The sequence below is a fragment of the Ciconia boyciana genome, chromosome 8 (genome assembly GCF_034638445.1).
Source record: "Ciconia boyciana chromosome 8, ASM3463844v1, whole genome shotgun sequence".
Lineage (NCBI taxonomy): Eukaryota > Metazoa > Chordata > Aves > Ciconiiformes > Ciconiidae > Ciconia > Ciconia boyciana.
In genome coordinates, this window is record NC_132941.1 from 25177400 (window position 1) to 25203137 (window position 25738).

Genomic DNA, 25738 nt, shown 5'->3' on the forward strand with positions numbered 1-25738 from the left:
GTTATGCATGCTCACATCTGCACACCCAGCCCTCTCTGTCCTGCCTTTGCTCTGTCCCCTCTGCCTGGCTCTGCATGCTCTGGCATGCGGATGGTACAGAGAACCAGCAGACACTCGCCCAAAGGCGCAGGCATCAGCACTGCCACCTCATCCCTCGCCCTCACCAACGGGCTCTACCAGCTCAGCCTGACCAGGGCATTTCTGGGACCCCTGGCCGCGTCCAAGGCTGGCCACCACCCAGTCCAGCTGGGCTGACCCCGTCCTGGGGAGGCTGGGGGCCCCCTCCAGCCCCAGCAGTGTTGGGCAGGTCAGGCACAGAGAGGGCGGGGTTTCCCTGACTCCCTGCAAGGCTGTGTGGTGAGAGAGGCAGCCCTCTGCTGTCCCAGAGCAGCAAGGGCAGGGCTGCGCCAGGAGGGAGGACAAGCTGGGAGCTGTAGGGTTGGCGCAGCACCACACAGACAGGGCAAGGCACTCGCAGACAGGCATAGTGCTGCAGCCCCCAGGGAGCTGGGTTTCTGGGCAGGGTTGCAGCCCTCGTCACCTCACTGGGGAGCAGCTCCTCTTCGCCCCGCAAAGCAGTGAGGCTGCCCCCCCGCACTGGGGTTTCCTTCAGCGCCTGCAGAGCCCGCTTGGGTGGTCAAAGAGAAAGTCCCCACCCAGGGTTATGGGCGGGAGATGTGGGCAGAAGGGCAAAGCAAGGCCCTTGTGCTTCCCACCCCGGCCCACTGCCACTGAGCTTTCCAGGGAGACGTTTTTCCTGCCTGGTCATGGGCGCAGGTAAGAGGAAGGGAAAGAGGCGTGAGCACAAGCGCTGGTGCTGGCAGTGCCAGGGAGGGTCAGGCAGGGCTGTGGGAGGTCTCGGCTAAGGCGCCGGGGGGAGCAGAGTGGCGCAGCGGAAGCGTGCTGGGCCCATAACCCAGAGGTCGATGGATCGAAACCATCCTCTGCTAAGTCCTTTTGTTCCTGCTCCTGACAACCGCTGACTCTCCCTTGCATCTTACAGCATCTTACACCTGCACTGCTGCGCTCCTGCTGCCTGGGCGCTCCACGGCCACGGCTCTCCCACTCCCTCAGCCCCTTCTCTCTGACACTGCCACCTTCTCCTTTGCTTTCTTAGCAGCCAGCACTCCCAAAGTGACCCTCAGCAAGGCAGGCTGGGGTGGGTGTGGAGCAGCAGGCAGAGCACAGCACAGAGCTCCCCTGCGAGGCAGTGGGTGTCCTGGGGACACAGGCGTTTCTCCCTTCCCATCAGGCAGCTCAATCCCCAACTTCCCAGCCACAAGGGAGGACCTCCAGGGCTCTGCGGGCAGGGAGGAGGACAAGCCTGGTACTCGTTTGGGAAACACCAATGCGATTGACTCAACCACCTGGGGGCTTTCTCTGTCCTAGTCCGTTTGCTGCTGTGCCCACTTGTAGGTCCCGCCAGGAGCAGGGCCAAGCAGGTATTCCCAATGGGCACTGTATTGGCTTACACGTGGCTAGGGGTTGGTAGTGGAGGGGAGAGGGGGTGCTGCAGGGTGGCCTCTGTGAGAAGAGGTAAGGGGCTGCCCTGTGCCAGACACAGCCAGTTCCATCTCCACAGTGGACCCACCGCACGACACAGCTGAGCCATCAGCAAAGTTTGTGGCGCCTCTGTGAAAACATATTCCAGAAAGGGCAGAAGACGCTGGGCAGAGAGAGGAGGAAGGAACAAAAAGAGTGGGGAAGAGCAGAGGGAAGACGCATTCCCCCTGCACCGCTTGGGCAGGCAAGGGAGTCTGGCGTGAAGGAGTAAAGTTGAGCCTGGGACAGGGGAGAGGAAAGGCGGTGTTTTATGTTTGTCTTTTTGTTTCTCACTACGCGAAGCTGTTTTAATTGGCAAAAGAATTAATTTTCCCCAAGTCAAGCCTGATTTGCCCACAACAGTTTTTGCTAAGCCATGTCCTTGTGTTTATCTTGACCCATGAGATTTCTTATACTGTTTTCAGTGCTCCGCATCCCCCTCAGGGTGGGGAAAGGAGGGAGCAGCTGGGTGGGTGTTTGGCTGTTAGGTATGCTTGCACCACCACAGGTACATACACACAAGCGCACGTACACGTGCGTAGTACATGCACAGCTGGCACACGTATGAACGCAGGTGGCGAGCGGCACCATGACCAGCACCCCAAAAAGCACCACCAGCACTCACACAAGCGTGAGCGACACAGATGGCCCAACCCTGTTCTTTCCCTCCGGCTGCTCAGGACTGGAGATCGGTATTGGACACACACACACCCCCTCCCTCCCACATGCACAGCAGCAGGTCCCTTGAACCCTGGGCCGTACCACAGGTCTGCGCAGAGTCCATGCCCGGAGCTCAGTCCTGGTGCGTCCAGTGTCCTGCTCCAACCCTGGGCAGTCCCTGCTGCTGATCTCCCCTAGTCGGCAGCTAGTGCAGCTTGAGATCTCACACACAGAGAAGAATGCACACATCCCAGCAGCTTGAGGTCGTGTGTACAGGGAAGGAGGGGGCAGGCCAGTCTCTCATGTGGAGGAGCAGGAGGCAGCACTGCATACAGGTGCGTTGGTGGTATAGTGGTGAGCATAGCTGCCTTCCAAGCAGTTGACCCAGGTTCGATTCCTGGCCAACGCAGACAAGCTTTTCTTCAGCCCGGCTCCAAGGTGCCTTGCATCTCCTGCAGGCAGCCTCTCCTGACTGGTATGATCAGAGCAGCACAGAGGCCCCCTAACCCTGGGCGAGAGAGGCACCAGCCCGTGCCCCGTCCTGTCCCTCTCCTCCCTCCAAGGATGCCTCCACTTCCTCTAGCCAGGGTCTCCCTCTTCATCCTTGGTGCTCCCTGGTTTCTCTGCCAGGGACCCCAGATGGTACAGTGCTGATACAGTGTCAGCTGTAAGGGCCCCGGCTGGCTTTTGGATGAGATCGGTGCTTTCTGCCAGCTGTGGGGGCTCCAGGCTGGGCTCCTCGCTGTGGTGCTGGTCTGGCCCAGAGCTGGACCTGCTGCTGCTGCTGCCCCGTTGCACCTGGCAAGAAAAGCATGGTGCTGTGGCAAGGTACACATGCCTAGGTGGTGGTCAGGGGCAGTAGGAGGAGACCTGTTCTTCATGTAATGTCTCAAAAACCTGTCTGTCTGATCTGAAGTAAAAATGGAGTGAATTTGCTCTCCATCCTCCGCCATCTTTTCCATCTATCCAGTGCTGACTGGTCAAACGTGGGGTTTCATCCCCTTCAGAGGGGATGCTGGTATGTACAATGCCTGTGTTCAGAGCACAGCGTTATTTCCTCTACAGCACTCTTGCCTGACAACAGATCCTGGTACAGATTGTAACTTGGTTTGAAATCCTCTAACAAACAAGAGTTCACGTCTCAGAGACCCTCTGTCTCCAGCACATGCGCAGAGCCGCTGGCCTACCCCGTTCAGGCTCCAGCATTGCAGAGACATCCTGAAGTTTACTGGAATTGGGTGTAACGATGTTCCTGGTAACTGAGAACTGAGACACCCTCATTTGTCTTGCAGCTTATGGCCGGTGGGCCAAGGGAAACACAAGGAGCCTCTCTCAACTAGACTCTCAACCTGAAGGGGGCACAGCTTCTCAAGTGACTGATTCCAGGGTTGCTTAAAGCAACAAAAGCAATGTTCTTCACTATGCTGACAGTCAAAACACCAGTCTGGACGGCGGGGTTGTATGCAGGGTTTGGGTTAGTGCAGAAATTACAGGCTGTCATTGGCAACGCTACAAGCAGGTGGAGTTACAAAGAGGGTGACCATGATTGCGCGTGCTCTCTTCCCTACTGAAATGCCCAGCCTAAGCCCGCCTTGCAGTCACACTGCTTACGTCCAGACCTGAAAAGCAGCGCTTTCCTCCTTTCCGCTCCATATTCATCCCCTGGAGTTTTTTTCCCACAACTTCTCTGAAAGAGAGACGTGCCATGACTGTTTTTCATATATGAAGTTTGCCAATAACAGTTAAGAGACTGAGGAGTTAACTCAAAAGCTCTGTATTAACGTTCACGTCTGAACAGTTGTCTGAAAAACCTCCCTGGGAAACTGGTTCCCTTCTGTGACCATCCTCACAGCAAAATAGGGTTACCGCGTGTGACGCTCCTTGTATTTCCACCTCTGCCCTTTGCTTCTTGCCCTCTCACTGTGCACCGGTGACAAGAGGATGGCTCTCTCTTCTTCACTCCGCCTGTTCACCCTTCTGCCCCAGGTGTTCGGAGACACACAGGAGGTGCCCCCTCAGCCCTTCCCTTCCCCAGGCTAACCAACCCCAGCTCTCCCAGCCTGTCCTTGTATGACAGGTGGGCCAAGTCCTTAATCACCTCAGCGTCCCTTTGGCAGGGCTGACAGAGCCCCTAGCTGCGCAGAAATGGGAATCAGCCACACAATGACACCGGTGGAGTCCCTGTAAGGGCACCTAGCATGCAGACATCCAGGTCTCCTGCAGAGGAAGGACACCTTGCAGAAGGCTTTCCACTTGCTGACAGGAACAGATTGGGCCAAGAGAGAAAGCAGAAGCAACAGCATTCAGTCAGGAGAAGACATGCACCTGCGCCAAAGTTCATGCTCCTCGAGCAGCATTGAGTGCTGAGAGGTTTTGGTGGTGCAGCATTGAGGAGAGTCATGCATCATCTGGGAGACTAAACAGTGACCCTGGATATTCCTTTGTTCTTGGCTGCATGCTTGCATGTGGGAGGCCTTGCCTCACTGCTGAGCACCTTAGGTGGTTTTTTTCCTCCAACACGATTGTGAGTAGCAAAGTGCATCACCAAAAGGAAAGGAGGCATAAACCTGACTTCCAAATGCCAGGACTCTGGCTGAGATTCAGGCTCAGAAAGGCAACTTGTCCCTGCCTGTTACTGAAGCCACCCTCCACAGCTCAGCTGAGCACGCGGGTCCATTTTGTCCTACCACCTCATTAATCCTTACCACAAACCACACTTGCCTTCCTGGCACAAACATCACCCTCAGGAGGCGCCACGTTGCCAAGTCTCCTGGCGTGTTCCTTTACACCCTGTGCCACCCACCTCTCCTATGCTGCCCCTCCGTAGCAGTACAGCAAACAGCTGTAGCCGTGTTTGCCTGCAAATGGTCAAAGGGCTCCAACCTCCTCGCCTTCAGCAGGACAACAGGCGGACTGGTGGCCTTCAAACCCATGGAAGAGTGTTGTCATCTCAGCCCAGTTCATAAGCCTGCTTCTGTCTTCTGCCAGGAAGTACTCAGGGCAGGCACTGAAAAGTCAGTGAAAAGTCACTGCTTCCTGAGCATTCATGCAGGGCCCGCTGGGTACAGTGGCAGAAGAAATGAGGTCAGCTCTCGAGTGCTTTCAGTGGCAGGACTCAAGGCTGACCACGAGAGACATCACAGGGTGCTCTGATATCGGTTCAGGGAGCTTCACCCACAACTGGCAGTGCTCCATGCTTGGGGACACTCGATGCCATGGGAGAGGGCAAGTTTTTCCCTCCACCGTTCACAGTAGAAAGTAGTAAGCTCAGGACAGAGTCTCCAGCTATGCTGCGCAAAGTCTTTAATGAGAAGGAGCAAATGCAGTGGCACAGAACAGAGACCAAGAAACACGTCTGCAGGGCTCAGGGAGGTACAGAGAATGGCCCATTTCCCAAGGACAAGCTCCACACAAAGCGCTTGCCTTTCCCCATTCTGCTCTACCTGCTGGCAATCCCAGCCCATCCTATGGATTGCCTTTGTCACACTGCCATCTTCATGGTGAGCGTGGCCAGGAGATTTTACGTGCGTTCGCGTCATATGGATTGCCTTTGTCACGCTGCCATCCTCATGGCGAGCGTGGCCACCAGTCACGGTCAAATTCAGCCATGAGGAATATCTCAAGTCAACTCTCAGGTGCTTTCAGTACAGGCTCTCGAGTAAACCCTGAGAGACATTTCTCCAATGGGTCATCATAGACACACAGGAGACTTTGGGTAAGTTCAGGCAGAAGGTCAAGACTGCACCATCCCATATGGGAGAAGAGACACACCTCTCCAGGGATGTGGCAAAGCTCCATGGCAAAGAAGGACCGTTGTGGGCTAGAGGGAAGCCCCTGGTGGGCAGGAGTGAGGGCCACGAAGGCCTTGCTTACGCTCATCAGGCTCTGCCACGGCCTGTTCTTTCTGCCCATGAGCCCAGGGAACAAAGGCAGATTCATAACGACAAAGAGCAGACCAGAGAGTCAGGCAGGTCTCTCTCAAGTGGAGATCTCTTGGGATCTCCATGGCCGCGTCCCTCGATGCTTTTTCCAACCAGGGGTCCTGGCTCAGCTTGGAAGTGGAGAACCTGTTGGAAACAAGCAAGTCGAGGTGTAGGAAGAGCTGGAATGAGGCTATGAGCCCTGGCATCCCTGGCACGCCTGAAGCTGGGGCACCATGTCCACCAAAGTCCACAGCACCATTGTGGGCCATGTGCAAACTCGTGTTTGCTGGGAGTTCAGGGTTTTTCCCAACTCTTCCACATCACAATGCCTCCCAGGTGCTCTGGGACACTGATCCAATGTCTCTTTGTGTTTGAAAAGTATGGAATGGGCCACCCCATCCCTGGCCCAGGAAAAAGAGCCGTGAGCTTTTGGCCTCTTGCCCTGAGCCTCTCCTCAAAGGAGGCCATCCAGGCCTTTTGGCCTCTGGGATGAACTTGCTGAGCAAAACAGACCAATTTGGGCGTGGGTCTCTGTCAGGGAAGGACGCGGGCATCTCTTTCATCACCCTCCTACGTGTTGATTTCCTTGTTTCCTACAGGTTCTCCGCTTTCCAAGCTGAGCCCAGATCCCAGGTTGGAAGAAGCGTGAGGACCTGGTGAAGTCGCCAAGGGACGTGGCTATGGAGATCCCAGGGAGAAGTCACTTGAGTGAGACCTGCCTGAGCCTCTGGCCTACTCTTCATCCTTACGAATCCGCCTTCGTTCCCTGGGCTCGAGGGAGGGCAGAAAAAACAGGCTGTGGCAGAGCCTGACGGGCGTAAGCAAGATCTTCGTGGCCCTCACTCCTGCCCGGAAAAGGGCTTTCCTCCAGCCCACAACGGCCCTTCCTTGCCGTTGAGCTTTGCCACATCCCTGGAGACGTGAGTCTCTTCTCCCGTATGGGATTGTGCAGTCTGGATGTTCTGCCTGAACTTACCCCACTGTATTCTGCATATCTACTATGACCGGCAGGAAGAGATGTCTCTCAGAGTTAGCTTCTCAGAGAGCTGCCGCGCCTTCCTTTACTGAACAATGAAATGGTACTTTATGCGAGACAGAGGCATTCCCTGAAACCTTCCAGAATGTGGTGCAGCAAGGAGCCAGCAGAATTACTTTGGCTTGGGGCTTTCTTGTTCGGTTGTTGCAGACTGAACCGGGAGTACCCAAAATGTCCATGGGATGGCAGCAAGAGAACATCCATGGAGTTTTCCATTTCCTCTCGCTCAGCTGTCCACTCTCCAGATGCTCCTTCACCAGCTGCTCAGCCTGACAAATGGAACCTTCGTCTCCAAAGCAGAAAGCAACCTTAATCCGTGCCTTCTGAGGCGTGCTAAACCTGCACAGGAAAAGGGGGAAAATGCAGAAGAAAGAGCAGGTGTGGGTGGTCGGGAGGGGAGCTTATGGCCAGTGGGCCAAGGGAAAGACAAGTAGCCTCTCTCAACTAGACTCGCTACCTCAAGGGGACGAAGCTTCTCAAATCTCTGATTCCAGGGTTGCATAAAGAAAAAACAACGTTCTTCAGTGTGCTGACAGTCAAAACATCAGTCTGGGCGGTGGGGTCGTATGCGGGCCTTGGGTTAGTGCAGAATTTACAGACTCCCACTCTGTCATTGGCAGTGCCACAAGCAGGTGGAGTTACAAAGAGGGGGATCGTGATTGCGCATGCTCTGATTGCGCCCTACTGAAACGCCCACCCTAAGCCCATCTTGCAGTCACACTGCCTGCGTCCAGACCTGAAAACCTGAAAAGCAGCGCTTTCCTCCTTTCCACTCCGTATTCATTCCCCGGAGTATATTAACATTCACATCTGAACAGCTGTTATCAATCCACAATTCCTGTAACCTCGTCCGCCACTCATAAAGCCTAAAAGGCCCGTGGCTCCACGTTTAACCACCGAACACCTTCTTTTGAATGGTGTCACGCAACGCTATGGGGACAGGCAGCCTTTTAGGCATCCCCGGTAGAATGTTGTTAGAATCAATCGTGTCTCATCCTGACTCTCCTGGGTGCCCAGGACCCCTTCAACGGAGAAGGGGGTACGTGACCCGTGGCTAAAGGCTGCCTGCCCAACAAGATGGCGTACCTGGGGTTAGGAGTAGGAGACACCGGTCACGATGGCATCTGGCAACTGAAATTATTTTTACGCTCCGGTACAGGAAACTTGTGTAACTCTTCGTGTCTCCCACTATGCTCTTTTCCAATAAAGGCAGGAGGAGAAAATGAAGACTGGAGACTGAGACAGCTCGTCCTGGGTCTTCGCTGCCAGCTTTACCAGAGCCCTGGGTTTAAGACGAGCCCCTGCCTGGGGATGCTGGTGGCTTTGCCCTGGAGAGGCGGTTGGTGCCAGGCCTGTACTTGGCTCCTGGGCACAGCATCTGGCCTGGTCACTACATGGTGGGAGGGGAGGGCTCGGCGCTACGGAGCTCCTCCAGAGCCCTGCAATGCCCGGGGCTCCTGGGGGGGCTGCACGAGGCCCTGAAAGTGCTATGCCTTCCTGCAAATGTGGCTGGGGATGAGAGCGGGGTGGCTTTTGCCCATCTACCCTGTGCCTCTCCCCTGTGGGTATCCAAGTGAAGCCCTGGACGTTCTCCCAGCCTTTGGCTCGCAGCAGACACCTTTGTCTGACCCACATCTCTGCCCAGCTGGGCTCCCGACAGCGTGCAAGGCCAGAGGCACATGGGCAAGCCACTCTCTGGCTTGCCAAGGCCTGCCACCAGCCAGAAAGACCTCAGGAAGGTCTTTCCAACTTCTGGGGAGAACGGCAACCCCGCTGGTCCCATGTGCAAAACCAGACCCTGCAGAAAGGCCAGGGAGGAAGCAGGCAAATGTCTGGACGTGGAGGACTCAGCCCAGCGGGGCTTCCAGCGTCTTTGAGATTTATTGCTTCCTGTAACCCACGTGTGCACAGCCATCCACAGGATTCAGGGCCTGGGAGTCACCTGGCCTCCTGTGTGGGTCAGCCTGGCGTGAGCAGTAGCTCCCAGGTGCTGGGGAGCTCTGGGAGATCTCTGGCTGCCCACTGAAGCCTGTAAGGGGGGCACAAAGTGTCCTCCCCACAGTGTCCCCGGGCGAGGAGCAGCAGTGGAGGCTCCTGTGGTAGGAGCAGTTACCATGACTCTGTGGAAGCAAATGGGCTGGAGACTGCAGCAGACTAAGCAGGCAAGGGGATAAGGAGTAAGCATGCTGAGGAAAGCCCCGAGGGAGCCAAAAGGTTGAGGTCCCACTGAGATTTGAACTCAGATCGCTGGATTCAGAGTCCAGAGTGCTCACCATTACACCATGGGACCCCCTAGACATGTGCTGTCTTACCCCCGTGGCCACCCCAGCTGAGCCACATGCTCCTGGCTGAGCCTGGCCGTCTCTCCATCTCCCAAGTGCAGCCTTCCTCCAGGGCCACCGGCCACTCTCTGCTCACACAGGGCCTTTCAAGGGAGCGGCAGAGCTCTCTGCACAAGCCTGGCATGCCCTCTCTTACAAGACCCAGGCTGATAACCTGTGAGAACCTTGCTTTCGCCTAATTAGACCTGGTTAGGAAGTTTCCAGCTTAACCTCTTCAACACTGCACCTCACAGAGCACCTTCATGGCCCCGTGATCGGTCGTTCGATGCTTGCACTTGTGGTCTCTGCTGCTGCCTCCCTTCACCCCCGTGTCGGACAGCCTGCCAGTCTGCCTGTGTAAGTTATTGCCTCTCTCCTGTTTCTCACCTTGTAGCTCATCCTAAGCAGCCGTTAACCAGATATCCTTACTCTCGGTTGCAGTCCTAGCCGAGCTCCTGAGCTTGCCGAATGAGGAGAACAAGAGAGAGGGCAGCGGATGAGGTTCAACAGAGGGAAGAGCCGGCAGAAGGTGCCTAATGCTGATGCTCACACGATCAGTGCTTGTGGAAGTGTATAGAAGGAATAGGCTCGTGCTACGTCTATACATCTTTCCACTGAAGTCTGTCACTGCGTGAAACCAGGAGACTGGGCCTACGTTAAGGTACACTAGAGAAAACATGCACTTCAGCTGCGCTGGAAGGGACCTTAGCAGGTACTGGTGATTACCAGTATGGTGGTGAAGTGCAAGGGCCTGCTCAACTGGATCCGTGTTTCCCAGTGTAAAATGGTCACACCAGCTTCAGACACAAAACAGTGTATCACCTGTCACAGCAGAGCTGAATGATCTACATGAACTTCCTCTGCTCAAATGTCAACAGAACAACAACCTACAACCCTGCAAACAGACTTTGATGATATCAAAGTGATTGATATCACCTGAACCTGTCAATTGTTTTTGGAAATTGTAGCTTTGCGCTGGGATTTTACATTTGAATTTGTATTATTACTGGTCATATACTAACCCGTAAGAATTATTCTATGATACGCCCTTAGGTAATGAAGGAGCATGAGGAATATGTGGCTCTAAGACCCATAAGATACTGCCTGTTAGCTGGACTGGCACTGGTACATAAGGATGGTTGGGTTTTTTTCCCGGCATCTCAATGCTTCCGGACCTCTTCCGGAGTGACAGACACAACTTACCCCAAAGCACTTAGCAAGCAAAGTACAAAATGCTCTGTGCAACAGCCACTTGTTGTTTGACAAACTGGCTTCCACCAGCTTGCACAAACTTTCCTCCCCTGGCTAGGCGTATCAGAATTAGAAAGGGCTGTTGTGAATATATCTGCTGTAACAGAAGACATGGGTGATGCCACGGTTAACACTATTTCAGCCTTACAGTTAGAGGTAGAACAAGAATCTCAGGTAGCCCTGCAGAACAGCACGGCGCTGGATTATGTACTTGTCGCTCAAGGAAGTGTTATGTGTATTAGTTAACACCTCTTGCCGTACATACGCAGACCAAGATCAGAGAATAGAAATGGACATACATAAAACTCGAGGTGAACTTCAGATACTGCATGATATACCTGGAGAAAAAAACCCCTTTTGACTGGTGGGAATGACTCCCAAACATAGAAAGATGGTGAGGAAAAACTGCTTAAGATAGCATTGAAGTATACTTTGTTGAGATTATTAACTTTGGTGGTTGTGCATATATTTGGTTCAGCTGATCTTATGTTGTAGCAAATTGGTAGGAACAAGGCATGGCTCAAGCAGAGGCCAGAACAATGATGCTGAATATATTAGAGGATAAGGAAGAAGAAAAGGAAGAAGTGCTTGGACTAATGACTAGAAATTATCATAAAATCTAGAGGCCAGAACAGGTGATGGGACAGTCCGGCCCACATGGTGATTGATCCTGGGCTCCCAGGAGTCTGCGGCCCTCCTACCATTCTCAGGATCTTTACGAGAAAGATGGTATGAGACTAGAAGTCTCAGAAAGTCTCATAGGCCCTTGCAGGCCTCAATAGTTACAAAAACCATTTTCAGCTAATGGTCTTGCCAGTCAGCACAATCTACTTTACAACGGAGTGGATTATTTGTAAGAGGATGCACTGTCTAGAGCGTCCTTTTCTGAAGGTGCCTGAAAAGGAGCTGTAAACAAAAGAAGGAGGGAGCGAAGGGAAGCGAGGTGAAACGAATTTTTTTGGAAATGGAAATAGATAGGAAGCATAAGGAGAAAGTTTAATCCCTTGCAATGATTTCTGTGAGTAATTACTACTCACAAAAGCCGCGGGGGGATGCTTGGTAAATTCAAATTGCAGCTGCTCAGCCATGGTAAATTGTGACCAACAAATGATCTGCCATGGAGGGCAAGAAGGCCTAACTGCAGAACTGGCTGCGTGCAGGAATGCTAGAGACAGAAGGACTCCCTGCAAGGGAGTGAAGTTTCCCTTGCTGAAGAGATAAGGATTATGGCAATGTTGTCTTGTAGGAATCCTGGAATGCGAGCGCTCAGGGGCCACCTTTGGTCAGCCAGGGGATGCACCCAATGCCAGGCTGAGGTGCCTGATACCGACGCTCACACGATCGGTGCTGGTGCAACTGTATGTGAGGAAACGGCTCGTGCTGCGTGTTTGCAGACTCCATGTAGAAACTCTTATGGAGGTAGGACTCCGTCCAAAGCGTTGCTCACTAAATCTTTATATTTAAGTGCAAACGTATGTTTAATTCACCTCAAGGGGTGCAATAAAAATTCCCCAACAACAGACATTGCCAGATGCACCACCTCCACGCTGACTCCTTTAAAACCACTTGCCAAATATTCGTGCTCCAGAGTTAAAAGGGAACCAGAGCTGCCTGCATCTAGTGAGGAAAATGAAGACTTCTGCAGATCATTTGGCTTTCTGGTTCCTGCTCAGGCATTGGACATCCCTTGCCAGTGCTGGCAAAAAGATCTAGACATACCTATTCCACCAAAACAAACTCTCTCCTGTCTCCCACCAAGTCACCCCACGACCTCCCATTTATCCTCCCTTTGCGCCTCCTCACTTCTCCTCAGCCAGACTCCACCTTGCCTTTCCCATGTATCTCTCCCACTCTTACAAGCCATTCCCCCTACACACCAACAACCTGCATGGCAGTCGTGGTCTTTCTTCAAGGACGTAGACACCACCCTACGTCCCCAAGAGGCTGGAGGTGCTGCCTGGAGGCCACCATCTTCCCTGCAGGAGTGTCCTCACCATAGTGCTCACATCAGGCTTGGAGTCCCCCTCTGACAAATTTGAGAAGCAGCCACCTCACAACTACCACCATCCCTGGTTGCCTCCACACAGGTGCCTTCCCTTCTTCCCTGGAAGCAGATGAGATGCCAGCTGGGGAGTGAAACCACCCCACATGGCAGGATATCCCAGACGCCCGGCTGAGGACAAGGCAGTGGAGCTGCAGCTGTAGCTCCTGGGGTTATGCCTCTCAAGGCCTCTGGAAGCCTGCGGCCAGGTGCCTGTCATGCTCGGCGCAGGTCCCAACTGCAAGGCTTCCAGTGGAACAGTGCCTTGAAACTCCCAGGGAGCCAGGTGTCATTGCAGAGGGCGTGTGATCAGCAGGGCAGAGAGGGCTGGAGCAGGTAGTTGTGGCCGAGTGGTGAAGGCGATGGACTAGAAATCCATTGGGGTTTCCCCGCGCAGGTTCGAATCCTGCCAACTACGGGGCACAGTCCCCTTTTGGGCTCCCTGCAGTTGACCACGCTGCAGCTGTGGGACTCGGCCCCGCAGAGCCCAGGGACACAGCAAAACCCCCTTGCGGTCCACGCCTCCCCCAAGAAATGCCTGGATGGATGGGAAATCTTGCTCCCATTTACAAGGTAAGGAAGTGAGGGGAAGAGAAAGGGCCAGCACTGAACGTGAGCCATGAAAGAGGTCCTTCTGCGCACACGTGGCCCTCATTGCTAATGATGATAGCCTGCCTGGGTGGTGCAGCATCTTAAGGAAGAAGGAAACCCTGAGAGGGCCCATGTGGAGAGGCCAGAGAAAAAGAAGGTGATAAAAGCCCATTGCTAGCGAGTGCATGGTTTGTCCCCCGCAGCCATGCCACTGAAAGCGGGGGATGCGAATGGCAAGATGCTAACTGCAGTACAGCTTGCTTAGGCGAACAAATGCTACGTGAGACAATGAACTTTTGTCAACTCAGAGTTGACGTGACCTGAAGACCCAGCCTAAACTGCCTCTCACCTGCTGAGAACACACAGTACTGACGATAAAAAGAATAGGAGATTTGCCTTAGGAAGCTAGGCGTATAAGCACGGCCTCGGTGCATAATCAGATTCCCCTGATTGGTTATGCATGCTCACATCTGCACACCCAGCCCTCTCTGTCCTGCCTTTGCTCTGTCCCCTCTGCCTGGCTCTGCATGCTCTGGCATGCGGATGGTACAGAGAACCAGCAGACACTCGCCCAAAGGCGCAGGCATCAGCACTGCCACCTCATCCCTCGCCCTCACCAACGGGCTCTACCAGCTCAGCCTGACCAGGGCATTTCTGGGACCCCTGGCCGCGTCCAAGGCTGGCCACCACCCAGTCCAGCTGGGCTGACCCCGTCCTGGGGAGGCTGGGGGCCCCCTCCAGCCCCAGCAGTGTTGGGCAGGTCAGGCACAGAGAGGGCGGGGTTTCCCTGACTCCCTGCAAGGCTGTGTGGTGAGAGAGGCAGCCCTCTGCTGTCCCAGAGCAGCAAGGGCAGGGCTGCGCCAGGAGGGAGGACAAGCTGGGAGCTGTAGGGTTGGCGCAGCACCACACAGACAGGGCAAGGCACTCGCAGACAGGCATAGTGCTGCAGCCCCCAGGGAGCTGGGTTTCTGGGCAGGGTTGCAGCCCTCGTCACCTCACTGGGGAGCAGCTCCTCTTCGCCCCGCAAAGCAGTGAGGCTGCCCCCCCGCACTGGGGTTTCCTTCAGCGCCTGCAGAGCCCGCTTGGGTGGTCAAAGAGAAAGTCCCCACCCAGGGTTATGGGCGGGAGATGTGGGCAGAAGGGCAAAGCAAGGCCCTTGTGCTTCCCACCCCCGGCCCACTGCCACTGAGCTTTCCAGGGAGACGTTTTTCCTGCCTGGTCATGGGCGCAGGTAAGAGGAAGGGAAAGAGGCGTGAGCACAAGCGCTGGTGCTGGCAGTGCCAGGGAGGGTCAGGCAGGGCTGTGGGAGGTCTCGGCTAAGGCGCCGGGGGGAGCAGAGTGGCGCAGCGGAAGCGTGCTGGGCCCATAACCCAGAGGTCGATGGATCGAAACCATCCTCTGCTAAGTCCTTTTGTTCCTGCTCCTGACAACCGCTGACTCTCCCTTGCATCTTACAGCATCTTACACCTGCACTGCTGCGCTCCTGCTGCCTGGGCGCTCCACGGCCACGGCTCTCCCACTCCCTCAGCCCCTTCTCTCTGACACTGCCACCTTCTCCTTTGCTTTCTTAGCAGCCAGCACTCCCAAAGTGACCCTCAGCAAGGCAGGCTGGGGTGGGTGTGGAGCAGCAGGCAGAGCACAGCACAGAGCTCCCCTGCGAGGCAGTGGGTGTCCTGGGGACACAGGCGTTTCTCCCTTCCCATCAGGCAGCTCAATCCCCAACTTCCCAGCCACAAGGGAGGACCTCCAGGGCTCTGCGGGCAGGGAGGAGGACAAGCCTGGTACTCGTTTGGGAAACACCAATGCGATTGACTCAACCACCTGGGGGCTTTCTCTGTCCTAGTCCGTTTGCTGCTGTGCCCACTTGTAGGTCCCGCCAGGAGCAGGGCCAAGCAGGTATTCCCAATGGGCACTGTATTGGCTTACACGTGGCTAGGGGTTGGTAGTGGAGGGGAGAGGGGGTGCTGCAGGGTGGCCTCTGTGAGAAGAGGTAAGGGGCTGCCCTGTGCCAGACACAGCCAGTTCCATCTCCACAGTGGACCCACCGCACGACACAGCTGAGCCATCAGCAAAGTTTGTGGCGCCTCTGTGAAAACATATTCCAGAAAGGGCAGAAGACGCTGGGCAGAGAGAGGAGGAAGGAACAAAAAGAGTGGGGAAGAGCAGAGGGAAGACGCATTCCCCTGCACCGCTTGGGCAGGCAAGGGAGTCTGGCGTGAAGGAGTAAAGTTGAGCCTGGGACAGGGGAGAGGAAAGGCGGTGTTTTATGTTTGTCCTTTTGTTTCTCACTACGCGAAGCTGTTTTAATTGGCAAAAGAATTAATTTTCCCCAAGTCAAGCCTGATTTGCCCACAACAGTTTTTGCTAAGCCATGTCCTTGTGTTTATCTTGACCCATGAGATTTCTTATACTGTTTTCAGTGCTCCGCATCCCCCTCAGGGTGGGGAAAGGAGGGAGCAGCTGGGTGGGTGTTTGGCTGTTAGGTATGCTTGCACCACCACAGGTACATACACACAAGCGCACGTACACGTGCGTAGTACATGCACAGCTGGCACACGTATGAACGCAGGTGGCGAGCGGCACCATGACCAGCACCCCAAAAAGCACCACCAGCACTCACACAAGCGTGAGCGACACAGATGGCCCAACCCTGTTCTTTCCCTCCGGCTGCTCAGGACTGGAGATCGGTATTGGACACACACACCCCCTCCCTCCCACATGCACAGCAGCAGGTCCCTTGAACCCTGGGCCGTACCACAGGTCTGCGCAGAGTCCATGCCCGGAGCTCAGTCCTGGTGCGTCCAGTGTCCTGCTCCAACCCTGGGCAGTCCCTGCTGCTGATCTCCCCTAGTCGGCAGCTAGTGCAGCTTGAGATCTCACACACAGAGAAGAATGCACACATCCCAGCAGCTTGAGGTCGTGTGTACAGGGAAGGAGGGGGCAGGCCAGTCTCTCATGTGGAGGAGCAGGAGGCAGCACTGCATACAGGTGCGTTGGTGGTATAGTGGTGAGCATAGCTGCCTTCCAAGCAGTTGACCCAGGTTCGATTCCTGGCCAACGCAGACAAGCTTTTCTTCAGCCCGGCTCCAAGGTGCCTTGCATCTCCTGCAGGCAGCCTCTCCTGACTGGTATGATCAGAGCAGCACAGAGGCCCCCTAACCCTGGGCGAGAGAGGCACCAGCCCGTGCCCCGTCCTGTCCCTCTCCTCCCTCCAAGGATGCCTCCACTTCCTCTAGCCAGGGTCTCCCTCTTCATCCTTGGTGCTCCCTGGTTTCTCTGCCAGGGACCCCAGATGGTACAGTGCTGATACAGTGTCAGCTGTAAGGGCCCCGGCTGGCTTTTGGATGAGATCGGTGCTTTCTGCCAGCTGTGGGGGCTCCAGGCTGGGCTCCTCGCTGTGGTGCTGGTCTGGCCCAGAGCTGGACCTGCTGCTGCTGCTGCCCCGTTGCACTTGGCAAGAAAAGCATGGTGCTGTGGCAAGGTACACATGCCTAGGTGGTGGTCAGGGGCAGTAGGAGGAGACCTGTTCTTCATGTAATGTCTCAAAAACCTGTCTGTCTGATCTGAAGTAAAAATGGAGTGAATTTGCTCTCCATCCTCCGCCATCTTTTCCATCTATCCAGTGCTGACTGGTCAAACGTGGGGTTTCATCCCCTTCAGAGGGGATGCTGGTATGTACAATGCCTGTGTTCAGAGCACAGCGTTATTTCCTCTACAGCACTCTTGCCTGACAACAGATCCTGGTACAGATTGTAACTTGGTTTGAAATCCTCTAACAAACAAGAGTTCACGTCTCAGAGACCCTCTGTCTCCAGCACATGCGCAGAGCCGCTGGCCTACCCCGTTCAGGCTCCAGCATTGCAGAGACATCCTGAAGTTTACTGGAATTGGGTGTAACGATGTTCCTGGTAACTGAGAACTGAGACACCCTCATTTGTCTTGCAGCTTATGGCCGGTGGGCCAAGGGAAACACAAGGAGCCTCTCTCAACTAGACTCTCAACCTGAAGGGGGCACAGCTTCTCAAGTGACTGATTCCAGGGTTGCTTAAAGCAACAAAAGCAATGTTCTTCACTATGCTGACAGTCAAAACACCAGTCTGGACGGCGGGGTTGTATGCAGGGTTTGGGTTAGTGCAGAAATTACAGGCTGTCATTGGCAACGCTACAAGCAGGTGGAGTTACAAAGAGGGTGACCATGATTGCGCGTGCTCTCTTCCCTACTGAAATGCCCAGCCTAAGCCCGCCTTGCAGTCACACTGCTTACGTCCAGACCTGAAAAGCAGCGCTTTCCTCCTTTCCGCTCCATATTCATCCCCTGGAGTTTTTTTCCCACAACTTCTCTGAAAGAGAGACGTGCCATGACTGTTTTTCATATATGAAGTTTGCCAATAACAGTTAAGAGACTGAGGAGTTAACTCAAAAGCTCTGTATTAACGTTCACGTCTGAACAGTTGTCTGAAAAACCTCCCTGGGAAACTGGTTCCCTTCTGTGACCATCCTCACAGCAAAATAGGGTTACCGCGTGTGACGCTCCTTGTATTTCCACCTCTGCCCTTTGCTTCTTGCCCTCTCACTGTGCACCGGTGACAAGAGGATGGCTCTCTCTTCTTCACTCCGCCTGTTCACCCTTCTGCCCCAGGTGTTCGGAGACACACAGGAGGTGCCCCTCAGCCCTTCCCTTCCCCAGGCTAACCAACCCCAGCTCTCCCAGCCTGTCCTTGTATGACAGGTGGGCCAAGTCCTTAATCACCTCAGCGTCCCTTTGGCAGGGCTGACAGAGCCCCTAGCTGCGCAGAAATGGGAATCAGCCACACAATGACACCGGTGGAGTCCCTGTAAGGGCACCTAGCATGCAGACATCCAGGTCTCCTGCAGAGGAAGGACACCTTGCAGAAGGCTTTCCACTTGCTGACAGGAACAGATTGGGCCAAGAGAGAAAGCAGAAGCAACAGCATTCAGTCAGGAGAAGACATGCACCTGCGCCAAAGTTCATGCTCCTCGAGCAGCATTGAGTGCTGAGAGGTTTTGGTGGTGCAGCATTGAGGAGAGTCATGCATCATCTGGGAGACTAAACAGTGACCCTGGATATTCCTTTGTTCTTGGCTGCATGCTTGCATGTGGGAGGCCTTGCCTCACTGCTGAGCACCTTAGGTGGTTTTTTTCCTCCAACACGATTGTGAGTAGCAAAGTGCATCACCAAAAGGAAAGGAGGCATAAACCTGACTTCCAAATGCCAGGACTCTGGCTGAGATTCAGGCTCAGAAAGGCAACTTGTCCCTGCCTGTTACTGAAGCCACCCTCCACAGCTCAGCTGAGCACGCGGGTCCATTTTGTCCTACCACCTCATTAATCCTTACCACAAACCACACTTGCCTTCCTGGCACAAACATCACCCTCAGGAGGCGCCACGTTGCCAAGTCTCCTGGCGTGTTCCTTTACACCCTGTGCCACCCACCTCTCCTATGCTGCCCCTCCGTAGCAGTACAGCAAACAGCTGTAGCCGTGTTTGCCTGCAAATGGTCAAAGGGCTCCAACCTCCTCGCCTTCAGCAGGACAACAGGCGGACTGGTGGCCTTCAAACCCATGGAAGAGTGTTGTCATCTCAGCCCAGTTCATAAGCCTGCTTCTGTCTTCTGCCAGGAAGTACTCAGGGCAGGCACTGAAAAGTCAGTGAAAAGTCACTGCTTCCTGAGCATTCATGCAGGGCCCGCTGGGTACAGTGGCAGAAGAAATGAGGTCAGCTCTCGAGTGCTTTCAGTGGCAGGACTCAAGGCTGACCACGAGAGACATCACAGGGTGCTCTGATATCGGTTCAGGGAGCTTCACCCACAACTGGCAGTGCTCCATGCTTGGGGACACTCGATGCCATGGGAGAGGGCAAGTTTTTCCCTCCACCGTTCACAGTAGAAAGTAGTAAGCTCAGGACAGAGTCTCCAGCTATGCTGCGCAAAGTCTTTAATGAGAAGGAGCAAATGCAGTGGCACAGAACAGAGACCAAGAAACACGTCTGCAGGGCTCAGGGAGGTACAGAGAATGGCCCATTTCCCAAGGACAAGCTCCACACAAAGCGCTTGCCTTTCCCCATTCTGCTCTACCTGCTGGCAATCCCAGCCCATCCTATGGATTGCCTTTGTCACACTGCCATCTTCATGGTGAGCGTGGCCAGGAGATTTTACGTGCGTTCGCGTCATATGGATTGCCTTTGTCACGCTGCCATCCTCATGGCGAGCGTGGCCACCAGTCACGGTCAAATTCAGCCATGAGGAATATCTCAAGTCAACTCTCAGGTGCTTTCAGTACAGGCTCTCGAGTAAACCCTGAGAGACATTTCTCCAATGGGTCATCATAGACACACAGGAGACTTTGGGTAAGTTCAGGCAGAAGGTCAAGACTGCACCATCCCATATGGGAGAAGAGACACACCTCTCCAGGGATGTGGCAAAGCTCCATGGCAAAGAAGGACCGTTGTGGGCTAGAGGGAAGCCCCTGGTGGGCAGGAGTGAGGGCCACGAAGGCCTTGCTTACGCTCATCAGGCTCTGCCACGGCCTGTTCTTTCTGCCCATGAGCCCAGGGAACAAAGGCAGATTCATAACGACAAAGAGCAGACCAGAGAGTCAGGCAGGTCTCTCTCAAGTGGAGATCTCTTGGGATCTCCATGGCCGCGTCCCTCGATGCTTTTTCCAACCAGGGGTCCTGGCTCAGCTTGGAAGTGGAGAACCTGTTGGAAACAAGCAAGTCGAGGTGTAGGAAGAGCTGGAATGAGGCTATGAGCCCTGGCATCCCTGGCACGCCTGAAGCTGGGGCACCATGTCCACCAAAGTCCACAGCACCATTGTGGGCCATGTGCAAACTCGTGTTTGCTGGGAGTTCAGGGTTTTTCCCAACTCTTCCACATCACAATGCCTCCCAGGTGCTCTGGGACACTGATCCAATGTCTCTTTGTGTTTGAAAAGTATGGAATGGGCCACCCCATCCCTGGCCCAGGAAAAAGAGCCGTGAGCTTTTGGCCTCTTGCCCTGAGCCTCTCCTCAAAGGAGGCCATCCAGGCCTTTTGGCCTCTGGGATGAACTTGCTGAGCAAAACAGACCAATTTGGGCGTGGGTCTCTGTCAGGGAAGGACGCGGGCATCTCTTTCATCACCCTCCTACGTGTTGATTTCCTTGTTTCCTACAGGTTCTCCGCTTTCCAAGCTGAGCCCAGATCCCAGGTTGGAAGAAGCGTGAGGACCTGGTGAAGTCGCCAAGGGACGTGGCTATGGAGATCCCAGGGAGAAGTCACTTGAGTGAGACCTGCCTGAGCCTCTGGCCTACTCTTCATCCTTACGAATCCGCCTTCGTTCCCTGGGCTCGAGGGAGGGCAGAAAAACAGGCTGTGGCAGAGCCTGACGGGCGTAAGCAAGATCTTCGTGGCCCTCACTCCTGCCCGGAAAAGGGCTTTCCTCCAGCCCACAACGGCCCTTCCTTGCCGTTGAGCTTTGCCACATCCCTGGAGACGTGAGTCTCTTCTCCCGTATGGGATTGTGCAGTCTGGATGTTCTGCCTGAACTTACCCCACTGTATTCTGCATATCTACTATGACCGGCAGGAAGAGATGTCTCTCAGAGTTAGCTTCTCAGAGAGCTGCCGCGCCTTCCTTTACTGAACAATGAAATGGTACTTTATGCGAGACAGAGGCATTCCCTGAAACCTTCCAGAATGTGGTGCAGCAAGGAGCCAGCAGAATTACTTTGGCTTGGGGCTTTCTTGTTCGGTTGTTGCAGACTGAACCGGGAGTACCCAAAATGTCCATGGGATGGCAGCAAGAGAACATCCATGGAGTTTTCCATTTCCTCTCGCTCAGCTGTCCACTCTCCAGATGCTCCTTCACCAGCTGCTCAGCCTGACAAATGGAACCTTCGTCTCCAAAGCAGAAAGCAACCTTAATCCGTGCCTTCTGAGGCGTGCTAAACCTGCACAGGAAAAGGGGGAAAATGCAGAAGAAAGAGCAGGTGTGGGTGGTCGGGAGGGGAGCTTATGGCCAGTGGGCCAAGGGAAAGACAAGTAGCCTCTCTCAACTAGACTCGCTACCTCAAGGGGACGAAGCTTCTCAAATCTCTGATTCCAGGGTTGCATAAAGAAAAAAACAACGTTCTTCAGTGTGCTGACAGTCAAAACATCAGTCTGGGCGGTGGGGTCGTATGCGGGCCTTGGGTTAGTGCAGAATTTACAGACTCCCACTCTGTCATTGGCAGTGCCACAAGCAGGTGGAGTTACAAAGAGGGGGATCGTGATTGCGCATGCTCTGATTGCGCCCTACTGAAACGCCCACCCTAAGCCCATCTTGCAGTCACACTGCCTGCGTCCAGACCTGAAAACCTGAAAAGCAGCGCTTTCCTCCTTTCCACTCCGTATTCATTCCCCGGAGTATATTAACATTCACATCTGAACAGCTGTTATCAATCCACAATTCCTGTAACCTCGTCCGCCACTCATAAAGCCTAAAAGGCCCGTGGCTCCACGTTTAACCACCGAACACCTTCTTTTGAATGGTGTCACGCAACGCTATGGGGACAGGCAGCCTTTTAGGCATCCCCGGTAGAATGTTGTTAGAATCAATCGTGTCTCATCCTGACTCTCCTGGGTGCCCAGGACCCCTTCAACGGAGAAGGGGGTACGTGACCCGTGGCTAAAGGCTGCCTGCCCAACAAGATGGCGTACCTGGGGTTAGGAGTAGGAGACACCGGTCACGATGGCATCTGGCAACTGAAATTATTTTTACGCTCCGGTACAGGAAACTTGTGTAACTCTTCGTGTCTCCCACTATGCTCTTTTCCAATAAAGGCAGGAGGAGAAAATGAAGACTGGAGACTGAGACAGCTCGTCCTGGGTCTTCGCTGCCAGCTTTACCAGAGCCCTGGGTTTAAGACGAGCCCCTGCCTGGGGATGCTGGTGGCTTTGCCCTGGAGAGGCGGTTGGTGCCAGGCCTGTACTTGGCTCCTGGGCACAGCATCTGGCCTGGTCACTACATGGTGGGAGGGGAGGGCTCAGCGCTACGGAGCTCCTCCAGAGCCCTGCAATGCCCGGGGCTCCTGGGGGGGCTGCACGAGGCCCTGAAAGTGCTATGCCTTCCTGCAAATGTGGCTGGGGATGAGAGCGGGGTGGCTTTTGCCCATCTACCCTGTGCCTCTCCCCTGTGGGTATCCAAGTGAAGCCCTGGACGTTCTCCCAGCCTTTGGCTCGCAGCAGACACCTTTGTCTGACCCACATCTCTGCCCAGCTGGGCTCCCGACAGCGTGCAAGGCCAGAGGCACATGGGCAAGCCACTCTCTGGCTTGCCAAGGCCTGCCACCAGCCAGAAAGACCTCAGGAAGGTCTTTCCAACTTCTGGGGAGAACGGCAACCCCGCTGGTTCCATGTGCAAAACCAGACCCTGCAGAAAGGCCAGGGAGGAAGCAGGCAAATGTCTGGACGTGGAGGACTCAGCCCAGCGGGGCTTCCAGCGTCTTTGAGATTTATTGCTTCCTGTAACCCACGTGTGCACAGCCATCCACAGGATTCAGGGCCTGGGAGTCACCTGGCCTCCTGTGTGGGTCAGCCTGGCGTGAGCAGTAGCTCCCAGGTGCTGGGGAGCTCTGGGAGATCTCTGGCTGCCCACTGAAGCCTGTAAGGGGGGCACAAAGTGTCCTCCCCACAGTGTCCCCGGGCGAGGAGCAGCAGTGGAGGCTCCTGTGGTAGGAGCAGTTACCATGACTCTGTGGAAGCAAATGGGCTGGAGACTGCGGCAGACTAAGCAGGCAAGGGGATAAGGAGTAAGCATGCTGAGGAAAGCCCCGAGGGAGCCAAAAGGTTGAGGTCCCACTGAGATTTGAACTCAGATCGCTGGATTCAGAGTCCAGAGTGCTCACCATTACACCATGGGACCCCCTAGACATGTGCTGTCTTACCCCCGTGGCCACCCCAGCTGAGCCACATGCTCCTGGCTGAGCCTGGCCGTCTCTCCATCTCCCAAGTGCAGCCTTCCTCCAGGGCCACCGGCCACTCTCTGCTCACACAGGGCCTTTCAAGGGAGCGGCAGAGCTCTCTGCACAAGCCTGGCATGCCCTCTCTTACAAGACCCAGGCTGATAACCTGTGAGAACCTTGCTTTCGCCTAATTAGACCTGGTTAGGAAGTTTCCAGCTTAACCTCTTCAACACTGCACCTCACAGAGCACCTTCATGGCCCCGTGATCGGTCGTTCGATGCTTGCACTTGTGGTCTCTGCTGCTGCCTCCCTTCACCCCCGTGTCGGACAGCCTGCCAGTCTGCCTGTGTAAGTTATTGCCTCTCTCCTGTTTCTCACCTTGTAGCTCATCCTAAGCAGCCGTTAACCAGATATCCTTACTCTCGGTTGCAGTCCTAGCCGAGCTCCTGAGCTTGCCGAATGAGGCGAACAAGAGAGAGGGCAGCGGATGAGGTTCAACAGAGGGAAGAGCCGGCAGAAGGTGCCTAATGCTGATGCTCACACGATCAGTGCTTGTGGAAGCGTATAGAAGGAATAGGCTCGTGCTACGTCTATACATCTTTCCACTGAAGTCTGTCACTGCGTGAAACCAGGAGACTGGGCCTACGTTAAGGTACACTAGAGAAAACATGCACTTCAGCTGCGCTGGAAGGGACCTTAGCAGGTACTGGTGATTACCAGTATGGTGGTGAAGTGCAAGGGCCTGCTCAACTGGATCCGTGTTTCCCAGTGTAAAATGGTCACACCAGCTTCAGACACAAAACAGTGTATCACCTGTCACAGCAGAGCTGAATGATCTACATGAACTTCCTCTGCTCAAATGTCAACAGAACAACAACCTACAACCCTGCAAACAGACTTTGATGATATCAAAGTGATTGATATCACCTGAACCTGTCAATTGTTTTTGGAAATTGTAGCTTTGCGCTGGGATTTTACATTTGAATTTGTATTATTACTGGTCATATACTAACCCGTAAGAATTATTCTATGATACGCCCTTAGGTAATGAAGGAGCATGAGGAATATGTGGCTCTAAGACCCATAAGATACTGCCTGTTAGCTGGACTGGCACTGGTACATAAGGATGGTTGGGTTTTTTTCCCGGCATCTCAATGCTTCCGGACCTCTTCCGGAGTGACAGACACAACTTACCCCAAAGCACTTAGCAAGCAAAGTACAAAATGCTCTGTGCAACAGCCACTTGTTGTTTGACAAACTGGCTTCCACCAGCTTGCACAAACTTTCCTCCCCTGGCTAGGCGTATCAGAATTAGAAAGGGCTGTTGTGAATATATCTGCTGTAACAGAAGACATGGGTGATGCCACGGTTAACACTATTTCAGCCTTACAGTTAGAGGTAGAACAAGAATCTCAGGTAGCCCTGCAGAACAGCACGGCGCTGGATTATGTACTTGTCGCTCAAGGAAGTGTTATGTGTATTAGTTAACACCTCTTGCCGTACATACGCAGACCAAGATCAGAGAATAGAAATGGACATACATAAAACTCGAGGTGAACTTCAGATACTGCATGATATACCTGGAGAAAAAAACCCCTTTTGACTGGTGGGAATGACTCCCAAACATAGAAAGATGGTGAGGAAAAACTGCTTAAGATAGCATTGAAGTATACTTTGTTGAGATTATTAACTTTGGTGGTTGTGCATATATTTGGTTCAGCTGATCTTATGTTGTAGCAAATTGGTAGGAACAAGGCATGGCTCAAGCAGAGGCCAGAACAATGATGCTGAATATATTAGAGGATAAGGAAGAAGAAAAGGAAGAAGTGCTTGGACTAATGACTAGAAATTATCATAAAATCTAGAGGCCAGAACAGGTGATGGGACAGTCCGGCCCACGTGGTGATTGATCCTGGGCTCCCAGGAGTCTGCGGCCCTCCTACCATTCTCAGGATCTTTACGAGAAAGATGGTATGAGACTAGAAGTCTCAGAAAGTCTCATAGGCCCTTGCAGGCCTCAATAGTTACAAAACCATTTTCAGCTAATGGTCTTGCCAGTCAGCACAATCTACTTTACAACGGAGTGGATTATTTGTAAGAGGATGCACTGTCTAGAGCGTCCTTTTCTGAAGGTGCCTGAAAAGGAGCTGTAAACAAAAGAAGGAGGGAGCGAAGGGAAACGAGGTGAAACGAATTTTTTTGGAAATGGAAATAGATAGGAAGCATAAGGAGAAAGTTTAATCCCTTGCAATGATTTCTGTGAGTAATTACTACTCACAAAAGCCGCGGGGGGATGCTTGGTAAATTCAAATTGCAGCTGCTCAGCCATGGTAAATTGTGACCAACAAATGATCTGCCATGGAGGGCAAGAAGGCCTAACTGCAGAACTGGCTGCGTGCAGGAATGCTAGAGACAGAAGGACTCCCTGCAAG

At 54.0% G+C, this 25738-nt stretch overlaps 7 non-coding genes across 7 annotated transcripts; 5 read left to right on the forward strand and 2 right to left on the reverse strand.

Annotated features, from left to right (window-relative positions):
* Positions 1-878: 878 nt before the first annotated feature.
* On the forward strand, positions 879-950 carry TRNAM-CAU (transfer RNA methionine (anticodon CAU)). The gene has a single exon. It is a non-coding gene; the product is annotated as a tRNA-Met (tRNA).
* A 1589-nt stretch (positions 951-2539) lies between these two features.
* TRNAG-UCC (transfer RNA glycine (anticodon UCC)) lies at positions 2540-2611 on the forward strand. Its single transcript has one exon. It is a non-coding gene; the product is annotated as a tRNA-Gly (tRNA).
* A 6768-nt stretch (positions 2612-9379) lies between these two features.
* TRNAQ-CUG (transfer RNA glutamine (anticodon CUG)) lies at positions 9380-9451 on the reverse strand. Its single transcript has one exon. It is a non-coding gene; the product is annotated as a tRNA-Gln (tRNA).
* Positions 9452-13110: 3659 nt separating this feature from the next.
* Positions 13111-13192, forward strand: TRNAS-AGA (transfer RNA serine (anticodon AGA)). The gene has a single exon. It is a non-coding gene; the product is annotated as a tRNA-Ser (tRNA).
* Positions 13193-14697: 1505 nt separating this feature from the next.
* Positions 14698-14769, forward strand: TRNAM-CAU (transfer RNA methionine (anticodon CAU)). Its single transcript has one exon. It is a non-coding gene; the product is annotated as a tRNA-Met (tRNA).
* Positions 14770-16355: 1586 nt separating this feature from the next.
* TRNAG-UCC (transfer RNA glycine (anticodon UCC)) lies at positions 16356-16427 on the forward strand. The gene has a single exon. It is a non-coding gene; the product is annotated as a tRNA-Gly (tRNA).
* A 6767-nt stretch (positions 16428-23194) lies between these two features.
* On the reverse strand, positions 23195-23266 carry TRNAQ-CUG (transfer RNA glutamine (anticodon CUG)). Its single transcript has one exon. It is a non-coding gene; the product is annotated as a tRNA-Gln (tRNA).
* Between the last annotated feature and the right edge of the window lie 2472 nt (positions 23267-25738).